Here is a 17086-nt window from a genome sequence, read left to right as displayed (position 1 = left end):
TCTGTCAGATCTGCATTTGAGTCTTTGTTGTGCTGTGTGGCTTTGAACAAGGTGGTTGACTTCTCTGAGCCTGTTTCTACAGGTGTAAAATGAGGATAAGTATAACATTGTGACATGGTATTTGAAAGGCTTATACAATTACATATATTTTTATTGTTGTTATTAACTGTTACCTTAAGAATGATGATAATGAGCATAGCGTGATGCCACTGCATCTTCTGCGTGCCTTAGTGCCTCCCCCTCGCCCCGCCCCATCTCCCCTGGGAAGCCCCTAAGCTAATGTGCTTGTGAGGACAGGGAATGGAGAAGGTTTGAAGGACTGCCTCCTGAGGGGAGCCCATTGCTTCCTATCCTCAAGGCTTCTTCTTTCTCTGCAGACTCTTTCCCTATAGCCTCTGCTCCTTCCTGAGACCATCTCTAACCTCCCCTCTTGGGAGTTCGCTAAGTGCTGGCAGTTACAAGCAGGCATGGGATGCAGGAGCAAGAGCAAGCCATGGCAGTCAGGAAAACCTGGTCCTTAGCATTGGCTTAGTAGTTAATCTGAGCCAAGATTGTTTAAGATAATCTTAGACAAGCTGTTCCCCTTAGATTCTCAACCATGGTGGAATGGGATCTTTCCATCCTGTCCTCCAGTCTCCTTGGAGCTCATATTCTGTAACTTCTTAATGAGACGTGACATCAGTAACCCCTGGTTTGTGGTAAGCCCCACGGTAAGTTCCCAGAGAAGCTGCAAGGGGGCTTACTGCACCCAGGGGGCCTATTGCTTCCTAGAGAAGAGCTAGACAGTCAGTCTTTCTTATTTGTTCCAAGGAAAGAATACAACATACAGAAATAGCTTTCTGCACAAAGATGTTCACCACAGTGTTGCTTATTCCAGTGAAAACAGCCAGTCTGGAAATGATGACTATGCCTTATGCTACATCTGGGGCCAGCCAGACTAGTCCTCAGGATCCTGGAGTCAGTACAGAGAAATAAATCAAATGTTGATTTGGTGTCAAGAAGGCAGCCACAATACTCGATATAGAATCATTTAGTCATTCATCAAATATTTTTTGATTCCCCCATTATGTCCTATGCCCTGGGCTAAGGAGTGCCCATAGGAAGATAACTCAGACACCACTTTTGCCCTGAAAGAGTACACAGTCTAGCCAAGGAAGCAGAAATAAAAGAGGTGAAGTAAATGTCAATGTAAGTGCTGCATTGGTAACGCGCAAAAGATGTCATGGGAGCCCAGAAAAGATAGATACTTATTTTTCTTGAGGGAATAAAGGAAGACTTCCGGGAGGAAGTGGCATCTGGGTTTTCAGATGAGAAGCTGGAAAGTGAGCTCAGGCAGTGAGAGCAAAGGCACACACAGGGACTTCAATGAATGAGGATTGGGTGATGTTTTTGAAAGACAGATCGGGGAAGTGCAGGACTGAAGATGAAGGGATCAGCTGGGAGCTGCTTGCAGTTTTCCAGGAGAAAAAGGAAGGGATGTGGGGATCTGAGGTCCCTGAGGATGGAGAGGAGCAGAGTCCCAGTGTTGTTTAGGAGGTAAAGGCTACAGCCCTATGGGCCAAAAGGATGTGGGAGGTGTGGTGAGTTTCATGTTTCTGACAATGGCAACCATGTATCCTTTACTGAGATGGGAAACCCAGGAGGAGAAGTTGAAGAGATAAGGGCTGCTTTCTGGACCGTGTTGAGTTTTAGGTGCCCAAGTGAGGTATCAGGACACAGATGGGCGGATGAGTCAGGGGCTCAGGGAGAGAGTGAGGCCACCATCCTGCTTTGGCCTCATCAGTCTGTAGCTGGCGTTCAGAGCCTTTGGAGGAGAAGAAATGTGTATTGAGAGAAAAGAACTGAGGACAGAGCCGAGAGGAGCCCCTGCCTTTAAGGAAGGGAAAGCAAAACCATGGAAAGGCAAAAGAGGAACTGCCAATGAAGGAGGAACAGAAGGAGCGGTCAGAGGAGGCAAGGAGAGGACAGTGTTCTGGGGTGAGGAAGGAAGGAGAGAGAGAGGGAAGGTTGGAGCTGTCACCGCGTCTCATAGTGCTGAAAGGTCCAGGCAGCTGAGGACCGGTGGCTGAGCACTAAATGTCACAGCAAAGTGGTCAGAACAGGATAGTTTCCACGGCATGGACAGAGTGGAATCCAGAAGACAAGAAGCTGAGTGCGTGGGAGGGGAGGGAGTAGAGGACGGTGAGCGGAGACCACTTGGCTAGAAGAAGGGAAGAGGTGGGCAGAGATGGGGCAGGACTGGAAGGTGAGGGAGGGGGTGAAGTGTGATGGTGGTCGCCACCCTCTTCCCACCAACAGCCCGCTAAGGACCTTCCTCCCCTGGCTGGGCCCTGTGGAAGAAAGTGCCTGGGTCGGATGCCTGTCCTTCCCTTTGCGTGCGTGAGTGTTTGCGGTGTGGAGCACGCAGCCCTTGGGTTGGCGCTCTGGCTCCCCACCTGCTCTGAGGCGGCCCAGGGCAGAGGGTGGGCCTGCGTCTTTCTCTCCAAAATGAGGGCGAGGACCAGGGGCAGGCTGTGGACCCTCAGGATCTGTCACCAGCCGCCGCAGGTCTGCCCACCATCTGGGCGCCGTCAGACAAGTGGGGCTTTTCCTACCTTTGCCTCTGATGAGCTGGGCTGGCTTTCATTTCAAAGGGCTCCACTCCTTTTTCTCTCTTCCACCCAGCCCCTTGTTTGTACCCCCTCCCCAAAACAGGACTACAAATTATGCTTTCTCCCTTCCCTGGCATCCCAACCCAGCAGGGGCCAGAGAAAGCTTTGAAATCGGAGCAAGGCCGAGGATGAGGAAAGGGGCTGGAGGGAAAATGGCCAGTAGAGTTTCCAAGGGAGGGGCAGACAGAGAACACAGATCTTTTGGGTGACCAATTCTGGCTCCGCAGGATCTCTGATTTTTTCCTTCTCAACTCCCACCATATTCCCATGGCTATCCTAGTCCGTTTTCTCCTTGTCCCATGTCCCTGGAAGCCATTTCTCGGTACTTCCACTTCTCCCCTGGGTGTCTCTTTAGGCTCAGGCCAACTCTCTTGGCCTGTCGGGGGGTGAGTCAGGCAAAGGCTGCCCTGTTATGCCTGAAAGCAGGGGCTTCCAGGGCCATGAGTCAGGGGTTTTGGAAACTTGTTCTTCTATCTTCCTCCTTCAACGTTCATTGTATGGGACAGGAGATCAGTGCTGAATGGCCATGTGCCAAATATAAAATAGGGTGTTGGGTTAACCAGTAGGTAGATTTTGATGCATCTCGGAGTCCAGGAATTCTGGAATGTCAGAGTTAGGAGAGACCTTGAGACACCTAGTCCAGCCCAGTTATTGTATATAGAGCACTTCTGGGGTGCAGAAAGGGGAGAGTGATCACACAGGGAGTTGGCGCCAGGGCCAGGATGAGAACCTGGCAGTCAGGCTCTCACACATGGGTCTGTCTAGGGTGGGCGTCCTGCAACAGGCTTAAAAGATGCTTTCCTGGTCATAACTCAAGGGCTGAGTGGGATCCATAGTTGGTGGGGGCCAGGGTCATCCTGAAGGTGTCTCATGACAGATCTGGTTGCCACAGATTGGAGATGAGGGGTAGGTCAGAGCCAAAGTCAAGGACCAGTTGTAAGAGGACTGGGGAATGCAGGGAGGACAAGTGGCTCAGGATAAAAGGCAAAAGCCCAGTCTTATTAGGTTCTTGCTTGTGTGAGTCTGTGTTTTTCTGTTTGCATGAAGAAGAGATTTATTCAGTAATGGAAGACTGATCATTTGGGTATAGGCTGGATCCAACTCAAACTGGATCCAACAGTAAGAGCATTTGTTAACTGACTTAATGGGAAGTCTGGAGATGAAGTGAGCTTCAGAACTGATTGATCCAACTGCTCAGCCCTGTCACCAAGGATTCAGGTTCTTTCTGTTTCTCAGCTTTGCCTTGCTCCATTTCATAGAATGGTCGCCTCCCAGTTGTAAGACAGCTACCAGCAGAGAAGGGGGATCTTTTCTTCTGTTCAGTTTAATGGGAAGGAGGAAAGTAACCCCTCCCCCACCGTGGAATGGGCATCTTTCTCTGGAGTCTAACCAGGCAACTTTAGGTCACATGCTCATCCCTGGGCCAATAAGAGTTATTGGGAGAGGCCTGTGCTGATAGGCTCAAACCAAGGACCATAGCCCACAAATCGAATCCAGCTAAGGCCAGAAGCTAAGAATGGTTTTTATGTTTTTAAATGGCTACATCTTAATGGTTATGTACATACCCATGTAATAGCTTTCATGCTATCTCTTAGCCTTCAAAGCTTAAAATATTTACTATCTAGTCCTTAAGACAAAGTTTGCCAACCCCTGGCTTAGACTAATTAGGATCTACCCTTGAAGCTGGGATGAGTTCAACGTTCTCTGAAGCCCCTGACGATGCAGCGGACAGGTGGATACCTGCCTAAAGTCGGGATTCTCCCTGTGAAGCGGAAGGTTGCTAGACCTGGGTAGAAACCAACAGTGTCTGTTGTAGCACAAATGGTAGCCATGGAGTGAAACCTTATGAAAACTCGGGAGCAACCATTTAACAAGATTCCCAGGGTCTTCAAAGTAATTGGGGAACTGGGAGGTGATTGATTAATATAATCCAGTGAAGTCTGGTACCCTCTTCCTCAGCACCAAAAATTTGTTGCTTTTTCCACACCGGCCACTACCAACCACATTCTCTAGTCTTTATGTCTTTCACATACAATTACTCACACCTTATGTTTACTATCCATCCCCTCGTGTGCCTGTGCCTTCTGCTGATTCCTGATTCTACTCACTGTCTTTATTCAGAGACAACACGATTATCTGTTTAGAAAATTGCGTGGACTATACAAATAATCCTCTAGACCTATTTAATAGTAAGTGAGGTTAGCACAGTGACAAGATACAAGATCAACATATAAAACATATAAAAATTAATTGTATTTCTACATTCCAGCAATTAACAATTGTTAGTTAAAATTTTGAGAAGCAATAACATTTATAATAGCATCAAGATATGAAATAGGGATAAATCTGTCAAAGGATGTGCAAGATGTGTGCAATGAGAACTGAAAAATACTGCTGAATAAATCAAGAGGTAGCCTGTGCTCATGGAGCAGAAGACATGATATTGCTAAGATGTCAGTTCTTTCCAAATTGATCTATAGATTCAGGGCAGTCTTGTAAAAATCTTAGGCATTTTTGAACAAATTGGTAAGCTAATTCTAAGATTTATATGGAAATGCATAGAATTTATAATTGTAAAACAACTTAAAAAAAAAAAAACAAAGTTGGAGGCCTCACAATGCCTGATTTCAAGACTTATATAAAACTATAGCTTTTGATCTGTTTTGAGTTAATTTTGATATGCCATGTGAGACATGGATTGAACTTCATTTTTAAAAATATGGATATACAATCATTCTAGTGCCATTGAAAAGAATATTCTTTTTCCACTCAATTGCCTTTGTACCTTTCTTTGAAATTTTTTTGTCCATACATTTGTGGATCTATTTTTTATTTTCTATGCTATTCTATTAATCTATTGATTTATCTTTATGCCAATAGCAAACTGTCCTGATTACTGTTGTTTGGTTCTGTAGGATCTGTAGTGATGGTCCTTCATTCATTCCTGGTATTGATCATTTGTATCATCTGTCTATTATTGATCTGACTGGCTAGAAGCTTATCAATTTTACAGCTCTTGTCAAAGAATCAGCTTTGGATTTCACTGAATTTTCTCTGTAACAGTTTTCTTTTTAAATTTCATTTATTTCTCTTATCTTTATGCCTTCCCTCCTACTTGCTTTGGATTTAATTTATTCTCCTTTTTCATGTTTTTTAAGGTAAAAGTTTAGAAAATTGACTTAAGGCCTTCCTTCTTTTTAAACATAGGCACTTGATGTTAGAAATATCCATCTACACTGGACTTTACCTGCACCTCACAAATTCCAGTATGTTGTGTTTTCGTTTTCATTCAATTCAGAATGTTTTCTAATTTCTCATAACTTTCTCTTGGACCCATGGGTTATTAATAAATGCATTGTTTAATGTACAAATATTTGTGGATTTTCCAGACATCTTTGTTGCTATTTCTCATTTAATTCTGTTTGGTAAAAGAACATACTTTATATAATTTCAGTTAAACAATTTCTTGAGGGTTGTTTAATGGCCTAGAATATGTTCTCTCTTGGTGAATGGTTTATGTGCACTTGACAAGAATGAATATTCTGCTATTGTTAGGTGGAGTTTTCTTTAAATGTCAATTAGTTCAACGTAATTGGTAGTGTTCAGATCCTCTGTATTTTTACTAATTTACTGTCTACTTATTGTATTGATTGCAAAGAGAGATGTTTTGATGTCTCCAACTGTAATTGTTGGTTTGTCTATCTCTATTTTAAGTTGTGTTTTTCATTTTATCTACTAAGTTGTTAAATTTGTGATTATTATGTTCTCAATATTTTTATTCTCCTTTAGTGTCTGTAGAATCTGTATTGACCTACCTTCACTAATGCCTAATATTGGTAATATATTCGTTTCTTTTTTGCTCTGCATTAGTTAGGCTAAAAGCATATCAATTTTATCAAACTTCTTAAAAAACAGATTTTGGTTTATTGATTTTTCTCCATTGTTTTTCATTTTTTATTTTATTGGTTCCAACTTCATTATTTTTTCTTTCTTGTGCTTACTTTGGCTTTAATTTTCTTTTCTTCTTCTAGCTTTGTAGAGTGGGGGATGAGATGAATGATTTGAGATTTTTGTTATTTTTTTTATTTTTTTTTATTTATTTTTTTTTTGAGACAGAGTCTCACTCTGTTGCCCAGGCTAGAGTGAGTGCCGTGGCGTCAGCCTAGCTAACAGCAACCTCAAACTCCTGAGCTCAGGCGATCCTCCTGTCTCAGCCTTCCGAGTAGCTGGGACTACAGGCATGCACCACCATGCCCGGCTAATTTTTTCTATATATATTTTTAGCTGTCCATATAATGTCTTTCTATTTTTAGTAGAGATGGGGTCTCGCTCTTGCTCAGGCTGGTCTCGAACTCCTGAGCTCAAACGATCCGCCCACCTCGGCCTCCCAGAGTGCTAGGATTACAGGCGTGAGCCACCGCGCCCGGCCTGTTATTTTTTTAATACAAGCAATTAGTGTTATAATTTTCCCTCTACATAGTGCTTTAGGTATATCCCACAAATTTTGATATGTTGTGTTTTAACTTCCAATCACTTCTAATTTTCTTTTTAATTTCTTCATTGACCCATGGGTAATTTAGAGGTATGTTGTTTTATTTCTGGCTATTTGGAGATTTTTTTAGAAATCTTTCTGTTAGTGATTTCTAATTTAATTCCATTGTGGTAAGAGAAAACGTTTTTATGATAGTATTCTTTTAAATTTATCGAGGCTTGATTTATGGCTCAGAATATGATCTATCTTTGCAAATATTCCATGTTCATTTGAAAAGTATGAGTATCCTGCTATTGTTTGGTGGTGTATTCTATGAATATAAATTAGGTCTAGTTGGTTGATAGTGTTGTTCAAGTCTATACCTTTACTGATTTTCTGTCTACTTGTTCTATGAATTATTGGTAAAGTGGTCTTGAAATCTTTAACTGTAATTATTATTTTTTGCTTCAAGTATTTTGAAGCTCTATTAGGTGCATAGAAATTATTTATTGTATGTTTTCTTGGTGAATTGACTCTTTCATCATGAAATGTCGTTTTTCAAAATCCCTGATAGTATTCCTTGCCCTGAAGTCTACTCTGTTTGATATATCCCCTCTCTTAAGACTAGTGTTTGCTTAAAGTTTCTTTTTCTATTCTTTCATTTTTAACAAACATGTGTCTTTATGTTTAAACTGTGTTTCTTGTAGTAGAATATAATTGGGTCATTTTTTAAAAGCCCAATTTTTTAATCTCTTTTTATATTAGATTAGACCTTTTATTTTTAGCATAATGTAATAATTTAATATAAAAATATAATAACTGGGTTTTAATCTATCATCTGTTACTTGTTTTGTATTTTTTTCCATTACTCTGCCTTTGTTTAGAATTTACCTTGTCTTCTGCTTTCCTTTGGATGAATTATTTTTTATAATTTCCTTTTATCTCCACCATTGGTGTATTAGTTGTAACTCCTATGTTTTAGTGATTGAAGAATGGTTTAAAATATTTAACTTACCTTTATCACATCACATTCTGCCTTCAAATAATATTATGCCATTGTATGTCTAATGGACAATAGTATACATATGTGACCTTATAACAGTATATCTCTATTCCATCCTTTGTGTTATCTTGCATTTTACTTCTTCTATATAATTTACCATATAAAACATTGTTGTCTTTATTTTAAAAAGTGAGTTATCTCTTTTTTAAAAAAAATCTTCACTGAGGTATAATTTATATAATATAAAATTTACCCAATGTAAGTTTACAGCTCAATAAATTTCAGTAAGTTTATGCAGTTCTGCAACCATTGCCACAATCAATTCTAGAACAATTCCATTACACCCCAAATTCTGCTCCTGTCCATTTGCAACCAATCCCAGTCTCATCCCAAGTATTAGGTAACCATGGATCTGATTTCAGTCTCTATATTTTTGGCTTTTCTAGAAATTTCATATAAATGGAATCATACAATATATAGCCTTTTGTATTTGGTAACTCTCAGTACGTTTTTCAAGTTCATCCATGTTGTTTGCATGTATTTATTAATATTTCATTTCTTGTTTATTCTTGAGTGCTAGTCCACTGTCTGTGCATATCATATTTAGTTTATTTATCCACTTGTTGGTGGATATTTGTGTTTTTTCCAGTAGCAGGCCATTAAGCATAATGCTCCTATGATTTTCTACATGCAAGTCTTTGGTGGAAGCAAATTTCCATTTCTCTTGTGTATCTACCTAGGGGTGGAATTTCTAGGTACTATGGAAAGATATGTTTAACTTTTTAAGAAACTCACAAACTGATTTCTAAAGTTCCCATACTGTTTAAATTCTTAACAGCTATATATAAGGGTTCCATTTATCCACATTCTTACCAAAACTTGATAGATCAGTCTTTTAGACATTTATCTAGCTGTTCTAGAGGGTGTATGGTGTTATATTATTGTGGTTTTAATTTGAATTTCCCTAATAACCTATAATGTTGGGAATCTTTTCATGTGCTTTCATATGTTCATTTGCCATCATACACAGTTGCGTGCCACATAACAATGTTTTGGTTAATGACAGACATATAAAAAGGGTGGTCCCATAAGATTATAATAAAACTGAAAATTCTTACTGCCTAGTGACATCATAGTTGTCATAATGCCATGGTGCAATGCATTACTCACATGTTTGTGGTGATGCTGGTGAAACTTACAGCTCTACTAGTAGTATGAAAGTATAGCACATACAATTATGTATAGTACATAATACTTGATGATGATAATAAAGGACTATGTTACTGGTTTATGTAGTTACTATACATTTTATTGTTATTTTATAGCATGCACTCTTTGCAAAACAGGCTCAGGCAAGTCCTCCAGCAGGCATTCCAGAGAAAGCGTTGTTATCATAGGAGGTGACAGCTCCTGAAAACCTTGCAGTGGGACAGGATGTGGAGATGGAAGACAATAATATTTATGATCCTAACAGTGTATAGGCCCAGGCTAATGTGTGTGTTTTTGCCTTAGTTTTGAACAAAAAAGCTTAAAAAGTAAAAATAAATAAATAAATAATTTTACAAACAGAAAAAGCTTATATTAATAGAATAAAGATATAAAGAAAGAAAATACTTTCTACAGCTGTGTAAAATGTTTGTGTTTTAAGCTAAATGTTATTGACAAGTCAATAAGTTAAAAAATTTTACAGTTTATAAAGTAAAATGTTACGGTAAGAAGTTAATTTATTATTGAAAAAAGAAAAATATTCTTAAAATAAATTTAGTATAGCCTGAGTGCACAGTGTTTATAAAGTCTACAGTAGTGTACAGTAATGCCCTAGACCGTCACATTCACTCACCACTCACTGACTCACCCAGAGCAACTTCCAGTCCTGCAAGCTCCATTCAGGATAAGAGCCCTACAGAAATGTACCATTTTTAAATCTTTTATACTATATTTTTACTGTACCTTTTCTATGTTTGGAAATGTTTAGATACACAAATACTTAATGTTGTGTTACTGCTGCCTACAGTATTCAGTACAGTAACATGCTATACAGACTTATAGCCTTGAAGCAATAGCCTATATCATATAGCCTAGATGTGTAGTAGGCTACATACCATCTAGGTTTGTGAAAATACACTCTAAGATGTTTGCACAACAACAAAGTCACCTAACAACACATCTCAGAATGTATTCCCATCATTAAGTGACACATGACTGTATCACCTTGTTTGTTGAAGTGTCAGCTCAAATTTTTGTGCATGTTATTAGTTTTTTTGAATTACTATTATCGCATGGGGTATTTCTGGACTCTCTATTCATGTCCACTGATCTATATGTATATCCTTAGGCCCATACCACACTGTTTTGATTAGTATAGCTTTATAGTAAGTTTTGAATAAAGGTAGTGTAATTTCTCCAGCTTTGTTCATTGGCTATTCTAGGTCCTTTACATTTTCATATACATTTTAAGATCAGCTTGTCATTTTCTCCCAAACAAACTTGCTGGAATTTTGATGAGGATTGCATTGACTATATAGATAAATTTAGGGGAAATTGCCAACTTAATAATGTTGAGTCTTCCTATCCATGAACAATGTACATCCCTCTTCTCGTGCATGTCTTCCTTTAAATTCTTTCAGCAATGCTTGCATGTTTGTTAAATGTATTCCAAAATATTTTATTCTTTTGTATGTTATTGTGATTGGAACTATTTTCATAATTCAATTTTTAGGTTGTTTCTTGCTAGTATATAGAAATAAAATTGATTTTTACATATTGAGTTTGTATTGCATTACCTTACTAAATCCACTTAGTAGTTCTAGTAGCTTTTTGTGTGTATGTTATTTCCTCAGGATTTTATACATAGATGATTATGTAATTTCTGAATAAAGATAGCTTTACTTTTGCCTTTCTGCTCTATGCCTTTAATTTCTTTTTCTCACTTTATTGTGCTGATAGAACTTCCAGTGTACTATTTGTAGAAGTGGTGAGCCCTTAAATCCTGCTAGGTTTATAATCTTAGTGAAAAAGCATTTATTCTTTTGTCATTGTGTGATATTAGTTGCAAGTTTTCTATAGATGGCTTTTATTTGATTAAGGAAGTTTCCTTCTATTCCTATTTTTTTGAGAGTTTTTTTCATCATAAATAGGTGTTGGATTTTATCAATGCTTTTTCTGTGCCTATTGAGATGATTGTATGGAATAGGCTCTTCATTTTATTAATGTGGTGTATTGATTTTTGATCACTTGATATTTGGATATTAAACCAACCTTGCATTGCTGAGATGAACCGCACTTGGTCTTGGTGTTCAATCCTTTTTATATGTTGCTGGATTTTGTTTGCTAATATTTTGTTAAGGAGTTTTATACTTATGTTTATGAGTAATAATGAAATATTGCTTTGTTTCTTGACATGTCTTTTTCAGGCTTTGGCATCAGGGTAATACCAGCTTTGTAAAATAAGTTGGGAAGAGTCCTCCTTCTCTCTCTTCTGCAAGAACTTATATAAGATTTATGCTATTTATTCCTTGAATATTTGATAGAATATACCAGTGAAGGCATCTGGGCCTGGGGTTTTGTGAGATGATTTTAATCATTAATTCAGTTTCTCTATTTGATTTATATCTTTTCATGTTTTCTATTCCTTCTTGAGTAAGTTTTGATCATTTATATCTTTCTTAGAATTTTTTCCCTTTACGTAAATTGTCTAATTTGTTGGCATGAAGTTATTTTTTAATACTTCCTTTTAATTCTGTATAGTCTGTGGTGATATCTACTTCTTTATTACTGATTTTGATAATTTGTGTATTTTCTCTTCTATTCCTAGTCAGTCTGGCTAAAAGTTTATTTTGTTGATATTTTCAAGAGTAAATTTTTTATTTCATTTATTTTTTCTATTACTGTCCTTTTTTCTGTTTCATTGGTTTCTGCTCTGATTTTTATTATTAACTTCTCTTACTTATAGTTTGATTCAGCCTTCATATGGGCCCTCTGAGGTGAAAAGCTTAGATTATTGATTTTTAATCTTTCTTCCTTTCTGTTATGTGTTTAAAACTATACATTTTCCTACAAGGACTACTTTAGCTGGATCCCATAATTTTTGATATATTTTGGTTTTGTTTTCTTTCAGTTCAACATATTTTCTAATTTTTCTTGTGATTTTTCCTTATTTTATTTAGAATAAATTTTATTTTGTTTTATTTAGAAGTGTGTTAATTTTCAAATATTTGGAAACTTCCCGATTTTTTTCTTTGGTTGATTTTTTACTTAATTCCATGGTGATTGGGGAACATACTTTGCATGACAACATTCCTTTAAAATTTATTGAGACTCATTTAATAGTATCAATAAAAGTGTTATTGAACACTTGAAAAGTGTTCATTTTGTTCTTGTGGAGTAGAGTGGTCAATATATGTCACTTAGGTCAAGTTGATTAACTGTTGCTTAAATCCTCTATATCACTGCTAATTTCCTGTCTAGTTTTTCTACCAGTTTCTGAAAGAAATATTAACATTTTCAAGTAAAATAATTGCTGAATTGTCTATTTCTTCTTTCAGTTATGCTAGGCTTTGCTTCATGTATTATGGGCTCTGTTGTAAAAGTGCTTTTATAAATATAATTGTTGTATCTTCTTGATGTATTCAGCATTTTATCATTATGAAACATTCTTCCTTGTCTCCAGGAATATATCCTGTCTTAAAGTCTGTTTTGTCTATGTTAATATAGCCTCTCCAACTCCCTCATGGTTCCATCTGCAGGATATGCAAATTCCTTTCAAATTATTTACTTCTAAATTCTGTCTTGCAGTCAGCACATAGTTCGCTCTTATTTTTCTTATCCGGTCTGATAATCACTGCATATCTATGTAGTATAATTTTATATATATATATATGTGTGTGTGTGTGTGTGTGTGTTTTGTTGAGATTTAATTCACATACCATACAATGCATTCTTTTAAGGTATATCATTCTGTGTTTTTTAATTATATTCACAGAGTTGTGCAACCATCATCACAATCAATTGTTGAACATTTTAATCAGCCCAAAAGAATCCCAGTACACATTAGCAGTCACTCCCCATTTACCCTAACAAACCCAAGCTCTAAGCAACCATACATCTACTTTCTGTTTCTACAGATTTACCTATTATGGACAATTCATATAAATGGAATCATGCAATATGTGGTCTTTTGTGACTGACTTCTTTCACCTAGCATGTTTTCAAGGTTCATCCATGTTGTAGCATTTATCAGTATTGCATTCCATTTTATGGTTGAATAATATTCCATTGTGTGGAATTATATTTATCCATCATATGATGGGCATTGGCATTGTTTACACTTTGTACTATTATGAATAATGTTGCTATGAACATTTGTGTACAGTTTTTGTGTAGACATACATTTTCAATTATTTTTGGTGTATACTAGGAGTGGAATTGCTGGGTTATATGGTAACTCTATGTTTAACATTTTGAGAAACTTCAGGCTATTTGTTAAAGTAGCTGTATCATTTTATATTCCCACCAGCAATGTATTAAGGTTTCAGTTTCTCCACACCCTCTCCAACACTCGTGATTATCTGACTTTTTGATTATAGCCATCCTAGTAGATGTGAAGTGGTATCTCATTGTGGTTTCTATTTCCATTTCCCTGAAGGCTAATGATGTTGATCCTCTTTTTATGTACTTATTGGACATGTGTACATCTTCTTTGGAGAAACGTATATTAAATCCTTTGCCCATTTTAAAAACTGTATTATTTTGTTGTGGCTTACTATTAATTTGTAAGAGTTCTTTACATATTAAGGGAAAAGTCCCTCATTAGACATATGATTGGCAAATATTTTCTCCCATTCTGTGAGTTACTTTCTTGATGTTGTCCTTTGAAGGACAAGCTTTAATTCTGATGAGCTTTGAAGTATCTATTTTTCTTTTGTCTCCTGGGCTTTTGGTGTCACATCTGAGAAGGCTTGACTTAACCCACGGTCATGAAAACTTACTCCTATTTTTTTTTCTAATTGCTTTATTGTTTTACTTCTTACACTTAGGTCAACAGTTTATCTGGAGTTAGTTTTTGTATATGGTGTAAGGAACATGTCCAACTTCATTCTTTTGCATGTAGATACACAGTTGTCCCAGTACTATTTGTTGAAGAGTATTCTTTTTCTCCTAAATTATCTTGGGACATTTTTTGACAATCAATTTATCATACATGTAAGGATTTATTTCTGGGCTTTCAATTTTATTCCATTGATCTATATGTTTATCTTTATGTAAGTACCGTGGCTGCAATTTGTAGTGCAGTGGTCAACCCACCTACAGATTGATAGGCTGAGTATGGATTGATTTTTGAGGTGCTTAAGCATAGTTTTGCCCAATTCATTGGCTGACCACTAAGCTAGGCTACTCACACTTTTTGTCCTTATGATTGGCTTATTTCATTTAGCATAAAGTCTTCAAGCTTCACGAATGTGTCAGAACTTCTTATATTTCAAGACTGAATAATATCCCATTGTATTTACTTACCACGTTTTGTTTATCCATTCGTCCATTGATGGACACTTGGGTTGTTTCCACCTTTTGGCTATCATGAATGATGCTGCTGTCAACATGAGTGTACAAATATCTGTTCATGTCTCTGCTTTCAAGTCTTTTGGGCATATGCTCAGAAATGCAATTGCTGAATCATATAGTAATTCTATTTTTAATTTTTGGGAAACTGCCATCCTGTTTTCCATAGTGGCTGTGCCATTTTACATCCCTACCAGCAGTGCACAATGTTTCCAAGTTCTCCATATTTTCACCAACACTTATTATTTTCTACTTTTTTGTTTGTTTAAATAACTATCCTAATGGGTTTGAAGTGGTATGTCTTTGTGGTTTTGATTTGCATTTCCCTAATGATTAGAGATGTTGAGCATCTTTTCATGTGCTTATTGGCCATTTGTATTATATATCTTCCTTGGAGAAATGTCTGTTCAAGTCCTTTGCTCATGTTTTAATTATGTTATTTTGTTGTTGTTGTTGTTGAATTTAGAAGTTTTCTACATAATCTGGAATCAGCCATTATTTCTTAGGATACCTTTTTCTTTCTGTTCTGTCCTTTGGGCCTTAAATTATATGGATTTTAGATCTCTTCATATTGTTTTACAGTCACTGAGGCTCTGTTAATTTTTTTGTCAAGTTTTTTTTTTCACCCTGTAATTAATTTTGGATAATTTCTTTTCTTATGTCTTCAAGTTCACTGATCATTTCTTCTGCACTCTTTCATCTGTTATTAATCCCATTTCATTTAAAATTTTGTATTTTAATCTCTAGAAGTTCTCCTTTATTTTAAAAAATATTTTCTATTTCTCTCCTCATTATATTCATGAATTTTTCTACATTCCTGAGCATATTTATAATAGCTATTTAAAGTCCTTCTCTGCTAATATCATCATCTTTGTCATTTCTAGATTGTTTTATATTGACTGACTTTTCTCCATGTTATGGGACACATTTTCCAGATTCTTTGCATGTCTAGTAATTTTTTATTGCATTCTGGACATAATGACATTGTTGAATGTCTGAGTTTTTTTTTCCTTTAAAGAATACATAGATTTTGTTATGTCTTATAAAACATGCTTACTGGTGTAATACCCTGATCAATTTGAAGCTTGCTTTAAATCTTAATTAGGGCAGCTTTATGGTAGCCTTTATGCTAAGGCTAGTTTAGTCCTACTTCTAAGGTGTGAGCCTTTCTGGAGGCTCATTTAAGTGTCCTAGATGTTCCATGAGGTCTCTCCACCCTGCATGATAAGAGCCTAAATGTCTTCCAGCCCTGCGTAAGCTCCAGAAATTGTTCAGTTTACAATTACCCAGTAGTTCTTTGCCCCGCCTTATGGATTTTCACTCTACACATGTATACCTTAGTAATTAGCACTAGTCTTAATCTATGCAAATTTCTGGAGCTCTTTTCCTACATAGCTCTTTCATCTCTCGTACTCTGCCCCATAAATTCCAGTTGCCTCAGACTTCCTCAATTTGATCTCTGTCTCTTCAACTCAGCAAGACCACCGTGCTCTGCTGGGATTTCCCCTTCTCTCTCCCTTGTTTCAGAAAATAGTCCAGGCAGAATTTGGAGATTTCTATTAAGACTTACTTCATTTGCTCCCCTTCTTTTTGGGGTCCTAGCTCTGCACTGCCTATTGCCCAATGTCTGAAAACATATATTTTATGTATTTTCACCAATTTTCTCATTGTTTATAATTGCAGGGTAAGTCAGATAGCAGGAACTCTTTGCAATGGAAGCAGAGGTCATGTATGTTTTTAATTTCTAAAAACTCTTTTTTCTCTGATTGTGCTTGTACATATAAGCTTCTTATTTTATAGATAAAATATCCTCTTGAATCAGCCTAGGAATGTTAATTAGAATACTGTTCATTTCCTTCCTGTTTCTTGACTTGACAGTATTTCATTGAAGGTGATTTACCCTGCCGTCTCAACTTGGGCACCATTTTGATGTTGTCCAGTTTTTCAAATAGATGATGAGTTTTAATTGACTGATAATGTGTCAATCAGTTAAAACCCTAGATTAAAAATCTAGATTAATCAGAATTAGTACTGTGAGGGCTTTCTTATCAGCTATGTAGGTGAGTGGCTGGGGGCGACATGCCATAGCCATTCACTGATGGGTGGTGTTGGTTTCTATGGTCATGCTCCTCTGACGGTGGGATCATATATGATCTCTTCTAATCCTCATGTAATTCTCACATCTATTATAATTACTATTCCAATTTTACAGTTGCGGAAACTGAAGTTCAGAGAGGTTTGGTAATTTGCTAACATCACAGAACGAGTGAGTGAAGCAACCAGAATTAGAACCTGGGCCATCTGACCAACTTGTACACGACGCTGCCTCCCATTAGCTTCACAACTTGCAGAAATCTCATATTTCTGGCCTATTGTTGGAACTGTTTCATATTTTTTAGTACT

The sequence above is a fragment of the Eulemur rufifrons genome, chromosome 6 (genome assembly GCF_041146395.1).
Source record: "Eulemur rufifrons isolate Redbay chromosome 6, OSU_ERuf_1, whole genome shotgun sequence".
Classification (NCBI taxonomy): Eukaryota; Metazoa; Chordata; class Mammalia; order Primates; family Lemuridae; genus Eulemur; species Eulemur rufifrons.
Note: the sequence above shows the minus strand (reverse complement) of the source record.